Below are 17,820 nucleotides of genomic sequence, written 5' to 3' on the forward strand. Positions count from 1 at the left end.
AGAATGGCCGTCTTGGACACCCAAGGGGGAAGGGGAGTCCCACAGGATGGCAAGATCATCTATACCCATCTTTCTGATTTGATGCTCCCAAGCAACCTTCTGATTATTGTTTGCTTTCCCAAGTACATTTGCCTAGAGAGAAAGTGCTGTAATCAATACACAAATGCAGCTCCTGTGCTCCTAGTGAGTGTATGTCTCATTGTAAATTGGCTTTCTGTTTAATGTGCCTGTAGAGGGATGTTCTTCTAAAAGTGTGGGTGGGTATTCTGAAACAAGGTTTTGAACTGTGGTGTTAGTTCGGTCTCTATCCTTTCTGATAATCCTGATACCACTACTGAGAATGAGAAATGTATGTGGGTATCAAACAGAAAACAAATTGGAGAAAAGCGCTACAGTTCACTTAACCATGAAACAATGGGAGCAAATTTTAAGTCATTAAACATGTTTTGCCATAGGTTCCTAAAGATGTGAAGGGGTTTGTGAATTCACTGACAGTTGAAAAGTGGTTTGTTAAATGAGTCTTCCAGGATGCCTACGTGGCTAAGTCAGTTGAGTGTCTGACTCTTGAATTCAGCTGAGGTCACGATCCCAGGTTTGTAAGATTGAGCCCCAAATCAGGCTCTACAGCACAGACAGAGCCTGCTTGGGATTCTGTCTGTTTCTCTCTCCCTCTCTCTTTCTCTCTGCCCTCCCTAGCTTGCACACACACACTCTCTCCCTGTCTCTCTCTCAAAATAAATAAATAAACATTTTTTTAAAAAATGAGTCCCCTGGGGCGCCTGGATGGCTTAGTCGGTTAAGCGTCCGACTTTCGCTTAGGTCATGATCTCGTGGTTCGTGGGTTCGAGCCCCACGTCGGGCTCTGTGCTGACTGCCAGCTCGGAGCCTGGAGCCTATTTCAGAGTCTGTATCTCCCTCTCTCTCTGACCCTCCCCTGTTCACGCTGTCTCTTTCTCTCTCTCCTAGAAAAAAAAAAATGGGTCCCCTGTTGGTATAACCAGGGGAGGTAGCTACTTATCGTATTGTAGAAAAATAAAGGAAAATTTGAAGGAAAATTTGGGTTTCAATGTGACCTTTCTTCATGTTTGTTCCCTACATATATTAATTTCCAACCTGTTGCGATATCAAACTAAAGAATGAAATGGCCGGTGAGTTCATAAGATCTGCTGTAACAATTTACTTTCTGTGGTTATGGAGTTACCTAAATGGATAGATGATCTATTATGTTGTTTCCAATTATATTATTTTGTGGTCTGTGCAATTATATATTTCTTAATCCAATAACAAAAAATGAGTTTAAGAATTTTCATTGGGGCGCCTGGGTGGCTTAGTCGGTTAAGCGTCCGACTTTCGCTTAGGTCATGATCTCGCGGTTCGTGGGTTCGAGCCCCGCGTCGGGCTCTGTGCTGACTGCCAGCTCAGAGCCTGGAGCCTGTTTCAGTCTGTGACTCCCTCTCTCTCTGACCCTCCCCTGCTCATGCTGTCTCTCTCTCTCTCTCCTAGAAATAAATAAAACATAAAAAAAAAAAAAAGAATTTTCATTGAAATGAATATACAGTGGAGCTTCATTAATCTGGAAAATCTGCAGCCCAATAGGATGTGCAGAATGATGTTTTCACTGCTCTAGAGTTCTCAAGAAGCTGAAGAGAATAAAAAACTGCAAGTTTTCTCTGATCTTTGGGAAACTGAAGCTCTAAAATGATATAAATGGCCTCTTTTATGTCACTAACTGTACTGTCAGCAGCACCTGCATTACCACCACCACTGGATATCCACAAAGACCTTGCCTGGTGAAGTCTGTGGTCCTTCTCAACATAATATTGTTAAATGGATAACATACAGAGCAAAACCAGAAAAACAGTGATACCAAACACAATTATATTCACAGATAGTCTGTGAATAGAATCAGGATATCCATGAACTTGGGTAGGATAATAAATATATATCTTTAGCTTCACTCATCTCTGAAATTGATCACTTCCTCTAATGACAAATGTAGTCAACAAATGACAGTAGTATGATCAATATCTGAAACTATTACTAAGAAAAACCACAGGGGGCCTAGATGGGTCAGTAGGTTAAGTGTCTGACTCTAGATTTTGGCTCATGTCATGATCTCACAGTTCATGAGTTTGAGCCCCACATGGGCTCTGCACTGACAGTATGGAGCTAGCTTAAGACTCTCTCTCTCTCTCCCCTTTTCTCTGCCCCTCCCCCACAAGGCACAGGCTCTCTCACTCAAAAATAAACATATAAACATTAAAACAAAAAGAGAGACCACATTTTCTTTTCACATCATATAACTACTGCTGCATGTACCTTGATGTATAATTTGCATATAAATTATGTATAATTTAGTGTATATATGTATACTACTCTGAAATATCTGTAACTAGATCTGCTGCTAAATCTTGTTATCCAGTGTATTAAGAAGCCATTATATTAATATATCACATTTTTAAATATTTATTTACTTTTGAAAGAGAGAGAGAGACAAAATCCCAAGTAGGCTTGGTGCTGTCAGTGCAGAGCCCCACACAACAGGGCTCAAACTCATGAAGCGTGAGATCATGACCTGAGCCAAAACGAAGAGTCAGATGCTTAACCAAATGAGCCACCAGGTGCCCCACATTTGTAACATATTAATAACTCTTTCAGTATAACTAGTTTCTCTTATAATCTTATATATTTGTTACTTATAGCAAAATGCACAAATTTGAGAGGTTAACTGAGTGAATTTTTACACATGTATATATCCCTGTAGCCACAACTTAGGTTTAAGATACAGAACATTTTTATTCCCCGGTGCCTGGGTGGCTCAGTTGGTTAAGTGTCTGATTCTTGGTTTTAGCTCAGGTCATGCTCTCACAGTTTGTGGATTCAAGCCCCACATTGGGGTTGCCAGTGTGGAGCCTGTTCTAGATTCTCTCTCTCCCTCTCTGTCTGCCCCTCCCTAACTCATGCACGTGTGCACACGCTCTCTCTGTCTGTCTCTCTCAAAATAAATAAACTTAAAAAAAAACATTTTTGGGGCACCTGGGTGGCTCAGTCACTTAAGTGTCCAACTTCGGCTCAGGTAATGATCTCACAATTTGTGGGTTTGAGCACTGTGTCGGGCTCTGTGCTGATGGCTAGCTCAGAGCCTGGAGCCTGTTTCAGATTCTGTATCTCCCTCTCTCTCTGACCCTCCCCTGTTCACACTGTCTCTCTCTCTCTCTCTCTCTTTCTCTCTCTCTCTCTCAGAAATAATGAATGAATGAATGAATGAATAAAACATTTTTTAAAATTAACAAAATAAAACATTTTTATCCTCCCAGAAGGTTTCCCTATGCTCATTCCAGTCAATACCTCTTCAGTGACCACCATTCTGTGTTCTATCAGCACAGCTTGATTTTGCCTGTTCTTGAACTTCATATAAATCAAATCATATAGTACATACTCTTTTGTGTCTGATTTTTTTTATTTAAAATCTTTTTGAAATCCATCCACGTACCACTAGTTTTTAATTTTTTTATTGCTATATGATATTCCAGTATACGAATATACCATGATTTATTTGCCCATTCATTTGTAGATTGACATTTTTGTTGAGTCCAGTTTGGGTACACACCTAGGAATGCCACTGCTGGGTTACAGAGTGAATGTTTACATTTGAATCTGCCAGGTTTGGGGTTCCAATAAAAAGAAAGAAATAAAGAAATCTTCAGTTTTCCAAAAGTTGTTAAAGTGTTTTACACTCCCACCAGCCAAGTATGAGGGGTCCAGTTTCCTAATCCTTGCCAAAACTTGACATTTCTAGTCTTTGTACTTTTAGCCACTGTATCAGGTGTGTGCGGCAGTATCTCATTTGATATATACATATATATAATTTTATGCATTTAAAAACCTTCTGAAGGGCGCCTGGGTGGCTCAGTCAGTTGAGCGTCTGACTTCGGCTCAGGTCATGATCTCACGGTTTCTGGGTTCCAGCCCTATATCAGGCTCTGTGCTGACAGCTACCTCAGAGCCTAGAGCCTGTTTCAGATTCTGTGTCTCCCTCTCTCTCTGACCCTCCCCTGCTCATGCTCTCTCTCTCTCTCTCTCAGAAATAAATAAAACATTAAAATTTTTTTTTTAAAAACCTTCTGAGCAAAAGGGCATCTCTCACTCTCTCTCTCTCTCTCTCACACACACACACACAACTTAAGTCCTTTCTAAAAAAATTTTTTTCACAGATTATTGTAACCAATAGAATTCTTTTTTCCAGGGAGCTGCAAAGATTTGAGGAAAATTTCTATTCCTGTGCTAAAATCAATTGTTCTATTGTTAGTACTAAATAATTGGGACAGAATTTTGAAGTAAAATAGTAAAAATATTATGTTAGCACATTAAGCCGAACTACTTCAGGATAAGACAAGGTCCCTGCTCACAGAGGAGTTTCTAATCTAATAGGAGAGATAAAAGATGTTTTGGTCACCAACTAAATCGAAGAATATGTACCTTAATTTGATAGTTTCACCAGACCTAAAGCATCAAAGAGCTTGACACATATAAATCAAAACAATGTTTCTTTTTTACTTCTAATCTATTGTATTATGTTTTAAATTTAAAAAAAAATTAATGTTTTATTTATTTCTGAGAGAGAGAGAGAGAGATAGCATGAGCAGGGGAGGGTCAGAGAGAGGGAGTTACAGAATCTGAAACAGGCTCCAGGCTCTGAGCTAGCTGTCAGCACAGAGCCCAACACGGGGCTCGAACCCACAAGCCTTGAGATCATGACCTGAGGTGAAGTTGGATGCTTAACAGACTGAGTCACCCAAGTGCCCCATTATGTTTTAATTTTTGGAAGTTAAATGACAAAATATTAATTTATCATATTTTCTTCCAGTGTCCATCTACTTCTTTCTATGCCCATCAGGGAAAATTGGCGACACTTAACAGGGTGGTTGAAGAGCATTTTATAAAGGGACAATGCACAAAGCCAAGGAAAGAATAAGGGAAAATGACGTATAATATAGGGCTTACTTCAAGTGGTAGGAGGTGAAGGGAGGTAATAAAGGACACAGTGAAGGAACCATTTCCAGAACCCAGACTGGGTGGCTGTATAGAGTGTGGAGAGTGGACAGACTTACATATAGTCTACATGGATCCCCACCTCTTAGAATTAATAACTTGTGTAATCCATCACCCCTTGAGGATAGCAGGACCCGAGACTTACTTCTGACTTCTAGAACATGGCGAACTTGAGAGAATGTCATTTCCCTCATCACACAAGGTCAATAACTAGTTCCTTCCCTTGCCAGCCTTGCCGCCATGTTGTAAGCTGCCCTATGGAGAGGACCCCACAGCAAGGAACTAGAAACAGTTTCTGGCCCACAACTAGCACAAAGCTGAGGCCCTCGGTCTGACAGCCTCCCAGGAACCAAGTGCTGCCAACAACCTTGTTGACTTGAAAGCAGATCCTTCCCTGTCAAGCCCTGGGATGCGCTGTCGCCCTGCTGACACCCTGGTTACAGCTGTACAGACTCAGCGGAGCTGTGGGCCGGATTCCTGAGCCGCGATCTCTGTCCCATAACTAATGTGTGTTGTTTTAAAGCACCGAGTTTATACTGGCTTTGTTACCATCCAGCATAGATAACAAACATAGAAATACGAGGTTAGGAGCCGAGGCTTCAGTAGAGGAGTGCGGACAGCCCATGGCACCACATCAGAAGGGGGTCGGAGGACAAAATGCCCCAATCCCATGCCCTCCTATGGCACTTCTCAGCTGGCCAAACTCAAATGGGAACCAGAGAGAAGGGAGTCGGTTACTGCAGTTCATATAGGTCATCCTCTCAGGGCACAAATGTATGAAAAATAGTGCGACAGGGAGCCTGGAGAAGCAAATAGAAGATACACAGCACAGTAACTCCAGTAAACTGTGTTTACTTTTCAGTGATTGAGAACATCCATATTTATCCATGAATGACTCCTTTGCTAGGACAATCATATGTTAAGGTATATATATGGAGACTCATCTATACAGTTATATTTGTATTTCAAGTCACAGTTCTATTAGATAATATTATGACGCTGGTAAGGAACATTGAATTGTTAAAAATTAAATAGAAAAGGCCCCTTATGGCCCAGCAATTGGACTACTATGTATTTATCCAAAGGACACAAAAACGCTGATTCCAAGGGGCACATGCACCCCAATGTTTATAGCAACACTATCAACAATAGCCAAATTATAAAAAGATCCCAAGTGTCCACCAACTGATGGATAAAGAAGATGTAGTTGGGGGCACCTGGGTTGCTCAGTCAGTTGAGCATCCGACTTCGGCTCAGGTCATGATCTCACAGTTCGTGGGTTCAAGCCCCACGTCGGGCTGTGTGCTGACAGCTAGCTCAGACCCTGGAGCCTGCTTCGGCTTCTGTGTCTCCCTCTCTCTTTGACCCTCCCCTGCTCACGCTGTCTTTTTCTCTCTCAGAAATAAATAAAACATTATGGGAAGGGAAGGAAAAATAAGGTAAAAACAGAGAGGAAGGCAAACCATCAGAGACTCTTTTAACTACAAAGAACAAACTAAGGATTGATGGAAGGGTATTGGGTGAAGGAATGGGCTAAGCATGTGATGGGCATTAAGGAGAGCACTTGTTGGGGTGAGCGCGGCATGTTATATGTAAGTGATGAATCACTAAATTCTACTCTGAAACCATTATCACACTATCTGTTAACTAGCTTAGATTTAAATAAAATTTTTAAAAAATTAAATAGAAAAGGCAATAGGCATGTCTGGGGGGCTCAGTCCATTAAGTGACTTAGGCTCAAGTCATGATCTCACAGATTCGTGAGACGGGCGCTCAGTGCTGGCAGCTCAAAGCCTACTTGGAATTCTCTCTCTCCATCTCTCTCTCTGCCCTTCCCTTGCCAATGCTCTCTCTCCTTTCTCAAAATAAATAAATAAGCTTAAAAAACACAGAGAGAGAACTGTCTTGAAAGATACTATGCAGTTGCCTTCAAGATTCCTATGATGGAGAAGCGACCCTAGTTAAATTAGAGCATTGTATAAATGAAAAATACTTAAGCGACCCTAGTTAAATTAGAGCATTGTATAAATGAAAAATACTTAATACTTAATAGGAAAATTACTGCTTTGTTCTAAAAATGCTTAGCTCACAAAGGTTCTTTATTTTTATTATTATTTTTTAAATGTTTATTTATTCTTGAGAGAGAGAGACAGAGCACAAACAGGAAAGGGGCAGAAAGAGAGGGACACAGAATCCAAAGCAGGCTCCAGGCTCTGAGCTGTCAACACAGAGCCTAATGCAGGACTCAGACTCACAAATTCTGAGATCATGACCTGAGCCAAAGTCGGACGCTTAACCGACTAAGCCACCCAGGCGCCCCACAAAGGTTCTTAAAAAAAAAAAAAAAAATAGAGAATTTGATTGCTTAAGTATTAAACTGTATATATTTTTTAAGTCAAAAGGAGAATACCAAGAAAAATGTGGCTTGCAACTTTAGGAGAAAGAGTATTTTCTTCTCTTAATAAGGTGTTTCAAAGCCAGAGCAGTACTCTGTTAATACGGACAAGCAATACCTTGAGGAAACAATGTAGAGTACTTCACCCCCAAATCCCTGTGATAATGACCTTCCTGAGGTTCAGTTGAGTAAAAATCATCCTGCATTAGATTTATGTTCTCAGATGTTGGAATACTCAATTAGGTAGTTGCCTTACTAATAAGCCACCTTGGGTATTGGTGCATGCCGTAGACCAGCGAGCAGTTCAGGAAAAAATTCAAAAATGGAAAGAGAGAGAGGTGCTTATGGTATTAGATAATGTTGGTGGCAAGATCAAGGAGCCACAGGATAGCTATGGATGATGCAGTTGAAATGTCAGTTTCATAAATCACATGATTAATAAATCTTTGTGGAAGAACTTATGAACACTGAAGTTCATTCAGGTTCACTACCCTCTGCAGACGACTGTGTTAGTTTTCCAGGCACTGTAACAAAGTCTCACAAACCGGGTGGCCTAAAACAACAGAAATATCTTCTCTCACAGTTCTGGGGGCTGGGAGTCTAAAATCAAGGTTTAGGGGGGATCCTTCCTGCCTCTTCCATCTTCTGGTGGCTCCAGGCATTCCTGGCTTGTGGCTGCATGACTCCAATCTCTGCCTTGTCGTCACGTGGGCTTCTGTGTCGTCTTCTGTCTCTCACAAGACACTCTTCACTGGATTTAGGGCCCATCTAGATAATGCAGGGTGAACTCATCTCAGAATCCTTAACTTCACTATATCTGCAAAGACTCTTTTTCTAAATAGGGTCACAATTTCAGTTTCCAGAAGTTAGGACAGGGACATATCTGGGGGGGAGGGGGGACACCATTAACTCCACTACAACTACCAAGTCTGACTATTTACTTCTTTGGATATTAAATATCATAACACCTTGATAAAATAGTAACAAATCACAGCAAAAAAACAAAGGCTAGCTTATTATGGGGGCACCAAAGGGACAGGGACCCTAGGGCAAATGTCTCTCTTCTGTATTTACTTGGATTTCCTGGTTTGTTCTTCCATGGTTATTTGTTAGAGGGTCAAAACCTGTAGGTTAACTGATATTGGGAGCAAGTCATGACAACCAAAAGTTAATTTAAATGAAGAATCTTTGGTGAATCTCTTTCCTACGCTCCTCTTCTGTAGCATCTTTTTAGGCTCTCTTTGTTCATCTCTATTAAATACACATAAATGTCCACCACTCCCTGAATACAGAATTGTACTGTATTTGAGATCAGGTTCCTCGTGCTGAAAAAACACAATATTTGGCCAGTTTCTCTCCTTACACCCAATCCCATAATTATCATTCAGGCATTGGACACACTACTTTCCGAGCTTCAAACCTTCTAACTGGGTCTCTATTCAGTAACACTGTCATTCACTCATAGCCATGTGCTCATTAGCCAGCCCACGTTACAAAGCTGCTTAGTCAAGTGACACCTTTATTCAGAATTCAAGTAAATAATAACATTACTATTAAAGGCATTTGTTTTTATTTATTTTTTATTTTTTTAAACCTGTTTCAGGATTTTATGCTTTAAAAAAACTTTTTTTAATGTTTGTTTTTGAGAGACAGAGACAGAGACAGACCACTAGCAGGGGAGGGGCAGAGAGGAAGGGAGCCACGGAATCTGAAGCAAGCTCCAGGCTCTGAGTGGTCAGCACAGAGCCCAGTGCAGGGCTTGCACTCATGAACCATGAGATCATGGACTGAGCCAAAGTCAGATGCTTAATTAACTGAGCCACCCAGGTGCCCCTAAAAGCGTTTGGTTTTAGCTTAGTGTGTTTCTAATCTATGATGTCCTGTGTAACAGCAATTTCTACTTCAGGCTTTGGGTATCTCCCTGTAGTAGATAGCCATTATTTTTTTTTTTTTTTTTTTTGGCTACTTAGTATCTGAACCTCCACCCTAGGTACACAAGCCTCCACATTATGAGACAGATCCACCTCCCATTAAAGCATCGAAAAAAAAATTATATTTTTTAAACTTAATTTCCTTTTTTAAAATGTTTATTTATTTTTAAGAGAGAGAGAGAGAGCATGCGTGCACAATTGAGAGTATATGTGAGCAGGGGAGGGGCAGAGAGAATCCTAAGCAGACTCCATGCTGTCAGCACAGAGCCCTATGAGGGGCTTGATTTCACAAACTGCGAGATCATGACCTGAGACAAAATCAAGAGTCCAGGCGCTTAACCCACCAACTGAGCCACCCAGGTGCTCCTTAAACTACATTTTCAATTGATATAATTGAATGTCACTTGGCAAATGCAAAATCTCAAATAATTTTTGATAATGACTTTTCTGTTGATGTGTTACTGGAGTTTTGAAGACTATTTTATAGGCTGTGGCAATATTTGGATCAATTGTGGTAAATCATTTAAAAATATAAATTTTAGTACATTCATTGCTGATTACCTTCATCAAATTATTTTTCTAAAAAGATTTAGGTCTTACTCCTGAAATTATTGTTGCACTAACTCGGATGTAAATTTAAAAAATAAATTAAATTTTAATTTTTAAAAAAGGTGTAGGTCTTCATACAAGTGAGACGGTGAAGTCTAGCTTTTAAGTGCAAGGGTATGCGATGGCGTTTTAATGCTTCCTCTGACATTTCCTGTAACTGGCTGAAGTTGAACAAGAAACAGAAAGAAGTTTTCATGATTTGTATGTAATTCAAAGGGTATGTTTATGCATTCTACCTCTGAGTCTTCATTTACAGGAGAAAACTTATTTTTAAAGTTCTCCTCCTGGAACACCTGGGTGGCTCAGTCTAAGCATCAGACTTCGGCTCAGGTCATGATCTCACCATTGATGAGTTTGAGAAAGCCAGTGGGGTTCTGTGCTGACAGCTCAGAGTCTGCTTCAGATTCTGTGTCTCCCACTTTCTCTGCCCCTCCCTTGCTCGCTCTCTGTCTCTCCCTCCCTCTCTCAAAATACCTATTTTTAAAAAGTTGTCTTCGTTAATACTTGGTTCATCTGAAGCATCATATGAAAATAGTGCTCTTTTGCATTGAATGTGACAATCTTTAAATTTAATTTCTAAGTGTGGATATTATCTTTGCAATGTTGCAGGTAGTTTTCAGTAATAAATTCATTGAAGGTTCTAGTGACTATGGATATCCTTTATTGCAATGTCCATGTGCACACCTTTGTTTGTTATAGTTTACTGACAAAGTTTGCAGGCCAAAGAGGTGCTTCAGGTTTGTGCTCCAGGGATCAGAGGATCGGACCCCCTCCTTCCTCTCGCCTTTGCAGGTGCCTCAACCTCGGCCACCAGCCACCGCAAATCAGAGCTCAGGGCCTTGACCCTCCACCCAGGACTGGCCCCAGGCCTGTGGCTGCGCACTGGGCTTCAGGCTAATTGCTCAGATGCCTCAGTGCCAACCCCCTAGGGCGTGAGTTCAGCCCTGCAGCCCATGGATTTATCTCCCATGCACCATCCCCCTTTACATTCAAAACACAAGTTCCAAGATAGACTTATTAAGAATTTCATGACCTCAACAACAGCAGAGCATTAAACAACGTGCTGAGGGCCCTCCTAAGAGGAGGGGCTCTCACATGCCCTGGAGGTGTCTTGCATCCCTGAGGTCTGCAGGACAATAAGATGCTCGCACCCAGCCTTCACTCTAGTAACACATTGTAATGTAAAGTGGATTTTAGATGAAACAAAGGAAAACTGGGTACTTGATCCTTAAAGTAGGTTTCCTCCACTTAAGGGCTGTGTGCCCTTGGGCAAGTCCCTTAACCTCTCTCGGCTTCAGTTTCTTCATTTGTAAAAGAATATAGCATTGTACCAATGTTGATATCCTGGCTTTGATCGTTGTACCAAGGCTACTTAGAGGTTCACATTAGGGAAAGCTATGTGGGCGGCTGATGGGAATCACCCACATATGATTGCAGTTTTTCTGGAAGTATAAGATGATTTGGAAAGAGGAGCACCTCCCACCCAGTATTAGGACTAGAATGCACAGGCACTGACATTCCTGGCTTCTACTCAAGGTTTTGTTGTAAACTAATTGTACGTCCTTGGACACACTTACCTTCTATTCCTTTATCTTCAGGGGAGAAATGTGGATATTGAATTAGATTCTTAATGTCATTTCTAGTGTTAAATTGTAAGAACAGCGGAAGGGCCCCTCTCTAGGTTCTCATTTACCTCCTTAGCTCTTCCTTATTATTATTACTAATGTATGCTTCCTGCCCTTTCTAGCTGTGATTTCTTCTTATTTTTGGTTCTCAGTACATCCTGAGCTCATCCAAAATTAGTACCTAACGTATCCCTGCATATATTTACATATAAGCAAAGCAGTTCTTACCATAGATAGAGGCCCATTTCTAGCATATCCAAGTGAAAGAAGGTGAATTGTCACCCATCCGTTTTCAGCTAACCAAGTGTCCCTCGACCTTGGTGGCACGTTGAAATCACCCAGGAAATTTTAAAAGCTACTGATGCTCCAATCCCACCTGCAGAGATCTGCTTTGATAGGTCTGGGTGTGACTAGACCAGATTCCACTTTTTATATTTGGTGCATTTGTGATGTTTATCAAAACCATCAGTCAATTCATGTTAAAATCAATCCTACTTAAGCATAATTTAGTCTTTTTATAAAGCATACAATGCCCATATTATTTTTATCTTTTATATATTTCTTGTCCATATTATGTAATACTTTCTCAAGTAAAATTATGGTACAATAACATGCAGTAATTTACAAATTGCATGAAATGGAAATTGATGTAATTATATATACGTTTTGCATATACAATGTGTGCATCAATACATTTTGGGGGGTTTTTTGAGATTATAAACTTCAATGTAACATGGACCTATATTTTTTAAATACCTTTATTGTTATATAATTCATGTACCATGCAATTCACCCATTTTAAAGTGTATAATTCAATGTTTTTTTACTATAGTCACAGTTGTCAGGGACCTAAAATTTAACCTTTGTTATACAGGAGAGCAAATGTGAAAGGACCAACAATTACTATTTGATTATGGTAAATTTTTCAGTATTTTTTTTTCTCTAGCCATGTTAATTTCTACAAGCCTACTTAAAGGAAAGAAGGTAATTACCAGTGATAAACTCATCTTTAATGAAAAGAGGTGTCATTTAATGAGAAAGAAATGTCAGTTTTCTCTCAATGCTCATTTATCTTCCCTGAAAGGACACAGAGCACTTCCAAACAGTGATGATTAGATCCAAAATTTATATGCTCTGCTTTATATACTCTTTGATTAATCCATAACAGCCAATTACCATCGCCTACCTTTATTATTAGATTTTTCCCAGCACCATTACACTCCTGACTAATGAAAATGCTAAGAGAGTCTATTAACCTCATGCACAATATCACTTAGCCGATGCCAAATGCTTAATTGTCTTCAAACTTTGAAAGGATGGTCTTATGATATATGGGACCGTGACTATACGTGACTCCGTATAAAGTTGAGAAGAGCATATAGCACAAATTAAGTGCTCAGTGAGAAGGGTGATCATATCACAGAGACCAGGGCACTTGTGAGAATGGCGCTCAATGTATTAGCTGTTACTATTATCACACAGAGTCTATTTTGCATACTTAAAATTATGATACAAATTGCTTTCTTAATATCTAAAGACATCTTGGAGCTGGGGTGCCTGGCTGGCTCAGTTAAAAGAGCATATGACTCTTGATCTCTGGGTCATATGTTCAAGCCCTGCATTCAGTGTAGAGATAATAAATAAATAAATAAATAAATAAATAAATAAATAAATAAACTTTTTAAAAATCTTAAAAAATATCTTGGGGAGAAATTGCACATAGATTCTTCAGGATATTCCCTTAGAATTAAAGTAGATACAAATAAATAAAACAAACATTATCATTACTGGCTACCACTTTTGAATCACACTATCCCCCCCGACCAAACAAGAAGAGTCACTAAACCTAATAGTTACGGAACAGCCAAAATAATACATGTGTGTGACCCCGGTCAGTTCTTCCTGAGTCAAACATGCAAGCACCAGTTGGCCTGCAGATGCTAGCCCCTTACACATTTGGATTTCTGGGGCAATGAATCTGTCACTTTTCGACATGTGATCAATTTTCTAATAATTGAACTTTAAGAGGAATCGGTAGACAATGGGTCTTTGTACTCGAGCTATAAAGAAGTAAAACCAATGAATTTTCCAGGTCACAGAAGTTTCCATCATCAACGCTTCTAATCACTGGATAGAAATCTTCCTAAACGTGTGAGCTTCGTAACAATGTTCTCCAAGAGAGTCTGGCTCTTTCTTTTAGAAAATCTCACTTCACATCCAGAAAAAAATAGGGCTACTGGTCAGCCCAGCGCTTTGCATTTTCAGAGAAAAGAAAACATGAATGCTGCATCCACTCTGCATGCCCAGGAGGAGAATCTTGCAAAATTACCATCCTCCTCACGCCTCCCGACATGGCTGCCTCTGCTTCATTCATAGTCAGGGGAGGAGCCTCTGGGATCATTGTCCCACAGGCTCCTTCATCATGATTTCCTAACATGGAAATTTTCTCTTCTTTTCCTCTGTGACTCCTAACGGATGTTGTCCACTCTCAGAGCACATGTGTGGGCAGCCGCAGGGCAAGGCACCCATCTTGATTGGCCACTTCTAATTTACCCTTTTTCCTTCCAGTCAAGAAAGCACATTGGAAAGCAAGTAAAAGTGATACTATGTGGATAATCTCATATCTGCTCTGAGATTTCTTTTCAGACAAACCAACTTGGCTATATTTGCAACCTTGCAACCTTGAATATACTACTGGGGGAAAAAAAAACAAATATTTGTGAACTACCTTATAATTTACTGTGACACATCAGTGTGTACAGTGACTTCGTGATTGAGAAACGTTGTACCTTATCTTGATGATCTTCAGTGAGGGCAGATCATTCCCTTCCTTCCCAGAACATTGATTAATTATTCATATATTCATTTGCTGCTCTTTTATTCATTCCACAAACATTTAATGAGCATTTATTATGTTACATGCTGAGGATTCATGATGACCCAAACCCAAAATCCTTTATTTTTTTAATGTTTCATTTATTTTTGAGAGAGAGACAGAGACAGTGTGAACAGGGGAGGGTCAGAGAGAGAGGGAAACACAGAATCTGAAGCAGGCTCCAGGCTCTGAGCTAACTGTCAGCACAGAGCCCGACGCGGGGCTCAAACTCACGAACCGTAAGGTCATAACCTGAGCTGAAGTCGGATGCTTAACCGACTGAGGCACACAGGAGCCCCCAGACCCCAAATCCTTAAAGGCCAATGAGCTCATATCTACCATAGGAAGTTAGATATGTTAACAAAAGAAACTGAGATATAAGTATAGGCAATGGATATAATATAGGCCCTAAATCTGATAGATGGATAGATAGTAGTGAGACAGTTGATGACAATTGGTATGTAGAGGTATAAAATATAGAAAGGTTCTCTAGCTCTCACACAGGAGAAAGGTGATCAAGAAAGCTGAATATGGATGGATTAGAACACTTTGCTAGAAAGACAAGGAGGACAGGCCTTCCAGGTAGTGTAACACCAACAGACAATGTGCAGTCTAGAGCAGCCATGTGGTAAACTGACTTATGTCTCAGTGTAGTCTGAAGGTGCTCCAATGTTATGTTCCCTCCAATTTTCCTAGCCTTCACAGTTTCATAACAAACTACAGATCATGTAAGCACTGTTTATCAAAAACCTAGTGTGGGAGAGCCCTTCGCTAAGGAATGTGGTGGAGGCCTTCTCAGAATAAAGGGAGGCAATGTGCAACATACCTAATCAACTCCTATACACGTATGCATAACTCTGACACGACTCTAACTTGGACTGTGTCCAATCAACTATATATGTCACGATATATGGGAGACAAAGAAGTGGAAATTGCAAAAAAGGCTACATCCCACTGCACTTGGGGCTCACCCTTTTTGAGGTCTTAACATGCTGAGTCCGTGCCGGCACAAATAAAGCTGCTTCCTGGAAAGAAGTCTCGGTGTCCTGTCTCTCTGTGTGAGAATCCTGCTACATTTCTTGGAGGCTCACAGCAAAGATTCCAAGACGGTGTGTTTCCACCTCTTATGTCATCGGGGTGTGAGCCTTGGAGGGCTGGGAGGAATGGCCTTGCCTGTTGCCAGTGGACCACTTGATCAGTAGGAGACTAGCCCCTCTGCTGTGCTGGGGCAAGGACCCCAGATACACAATGGAACCCAGTGAGGTCCAGGAACCAGCTCAGGGAGTTCTGCCTGTCAGACTGGTAAGAACCCAGGTTTGTTTTAGTAGACCTGCCCCTAAGAGGCAGAAGGGGAGCCTGATCGCCTCCCAGAGATGCCCAAGTAGTTCCATAAGGAATGAGGAACGAAACGGCAGCTGCAAGACACTGGGCACTGGGCAGTGGGCTGGAGTCACTGTGTGACTGTGTGTGAATGAGAGGACAGTGGAAAGGTTCTGACCTGACCAAGGGCCGAAGCGAGTGTTGAGTCTGTGGTGACCTCATACGGCTTAAGGCAGCATTAGGCTTCCTCAGGAGTCTCATCTAGGTGAGGGCTTCATACTGAACTCACCAATGTTAAGAGGCACCTGAAATATCTCCTGGATGATGGCGAGTCCTGGCCTCCTGAGGTAACTATTCAGTACAGTACTATCTTAGAGTTATATCTGTATTGTAGAAGACCGGGTACATGGTCAGAAGTTCCTTATGTGCAGGTCTTCTTTGCCCTAAAGGGGCCAAGAAAGGCAAGTACTTACAGACTCATACCCTGAGGCCTCCCTCAGGAAAAGCCACCTGTTGGACCCCCGTGCCCTCCTTATCCAGGATTGCCAGGGATAAAAAATCCTTTCTGTAAAATCAAGGCACGTTCAAAGTATCTATTGACTGAAACGCCTCACGGTGGATTTGGTCCCATAAAGGTTCCATTTTCCTTGCAAGATTCTAAGCAAATGAAAAGGACCTGGCACATTTTCAGAGAACCCTGTTCATGCATAGACACGTTCCAAAACCTAACCCAGGGTGCTGAAACAACAATAACAACTAAAGATATTTAGATCTTTTAAAATAAAACATGCTTTATGCTTAATGGATTCATAAGTTTGCCATCTTAAAAAAACAAATCTGGGGGCGCCTGGGTGGCTTAGTTGGTTAAGCGTCCGACTTTCGCTTAGGTCATGATCCCGCGGTTCGTGGGTTCGAGCCCCGCGTCGGGCCCTGTGCTGACTGCCAGCTCAGAGCCTGGAGCCTGTTTCAGTCTGTGACTCCCTCTCTCTCTGACCCTCCCCTGCTCATGCTGTCTCTCTCTCTCTCTCTCTCTCTCCTAGAAATAAATAAAACATTAAAAAAAAAAATTTAAAAAAAAAAAAAACAAATCTGATGTAACAGATAGTTCACAGTTGGTTACTACTTAGTTTTCACCGGAGACTAAGGTTTCTAAAAATTAAAATCCTGCTGAATGTAATCTACACTGATAAAAATAAGGAAAGTAACTCTGTTGAAAAGTAGGAGATATGTCAGAAAGATATAAGGATTGGGAATCATTTTTGTCGAAGGTAAAAGAAAGTAATTTTGTCCTAAAGACTGGTTAGAGACAAAGGGCTTAGGTCGAAATCTAAAAGCAAAGGAAAGTTGTGGGTTTGTGAAGAGAAATCTTTGGAAAGAAATTTTTTTTTTAATATTTTTATTTATTTCTAGGAGAGAGAGAGAGACAGCGTGAGCAGGGGAGGGTCAGAGAGAGAGGGAGTCACAGACTGAAACAGGCTCCAGGCTCTGAGCTGGCAGTCAGCACAGAGTCTGACGCGGGGCTCGAACCCACGAACGCGAGATGATGACCTAAGCGAAAGTCGGACGCTCAACCGACTAAGCCACCCAGGCGCCCCTGGAAAGAAATTTTATATGTGGTCAGGACAGACTAAGGTTAAAATAAATGGATTTTAAAAGTACGCTGGCATAAGATTAAAATTTTGCTTTTACTCTGTTAAAAAGGCAAAGTTTTCTTGGATTGTTGGTATGCTTTGATAAAAAAAAAAAAAGAGGTTAAAAAAAGGGTTTTCCTCCCTTTTGTCTGCCCAAAAAGATGGGGAAAAAAATAAGATTTTAACCACAAGGGCAGGACAGCGGGACAGCAAGCCCTTTGAGTTGTTTTACTCAAGCCTTGGTTGGAATTGCCCCTCCTTTGATCCAAAGGCTGGGGAGATGGTGACAACGTCCTTGCTGCCCGACTCCAAATGCTTCATATTTGTGTGGTTTCTGTTTAGCAAAGGAATGGATGCCTGGCATCTAAGGGATAGACGACCA

General features: G+C 41.0%; 1 long non-coding RNA gene across 1 annotated transcript in view; it reads right to left on the reverse strand.

The window, feature by feature from the left end:
• LOC120226983 overlaps nt 1-17,820 on the reverse strand; it is a 78,575-nt gene that overhangs the window by 28,664 nt on the left and 32,091 nt on the right. The gene's annotated exons all lie outside the window — the stretch shown is intronic.

This window comes from Hyaena hyaena, unplaced genomic scaffold (genome assembly GCF_003009895.1).
Source record: "Hyaena hyaena isolate Hyena2069 unplaced genomic scaffold, ASM300989v1 scaffold_1919, whole genome shotgun sequence".
NCBI classification, from domain to species: domain Eukaryota; kingdom Metazoa; phylum Chordata; class Mammalia; order Carnivora; family Hyaenidae; genus Hyaena; species Hyaena hyaena.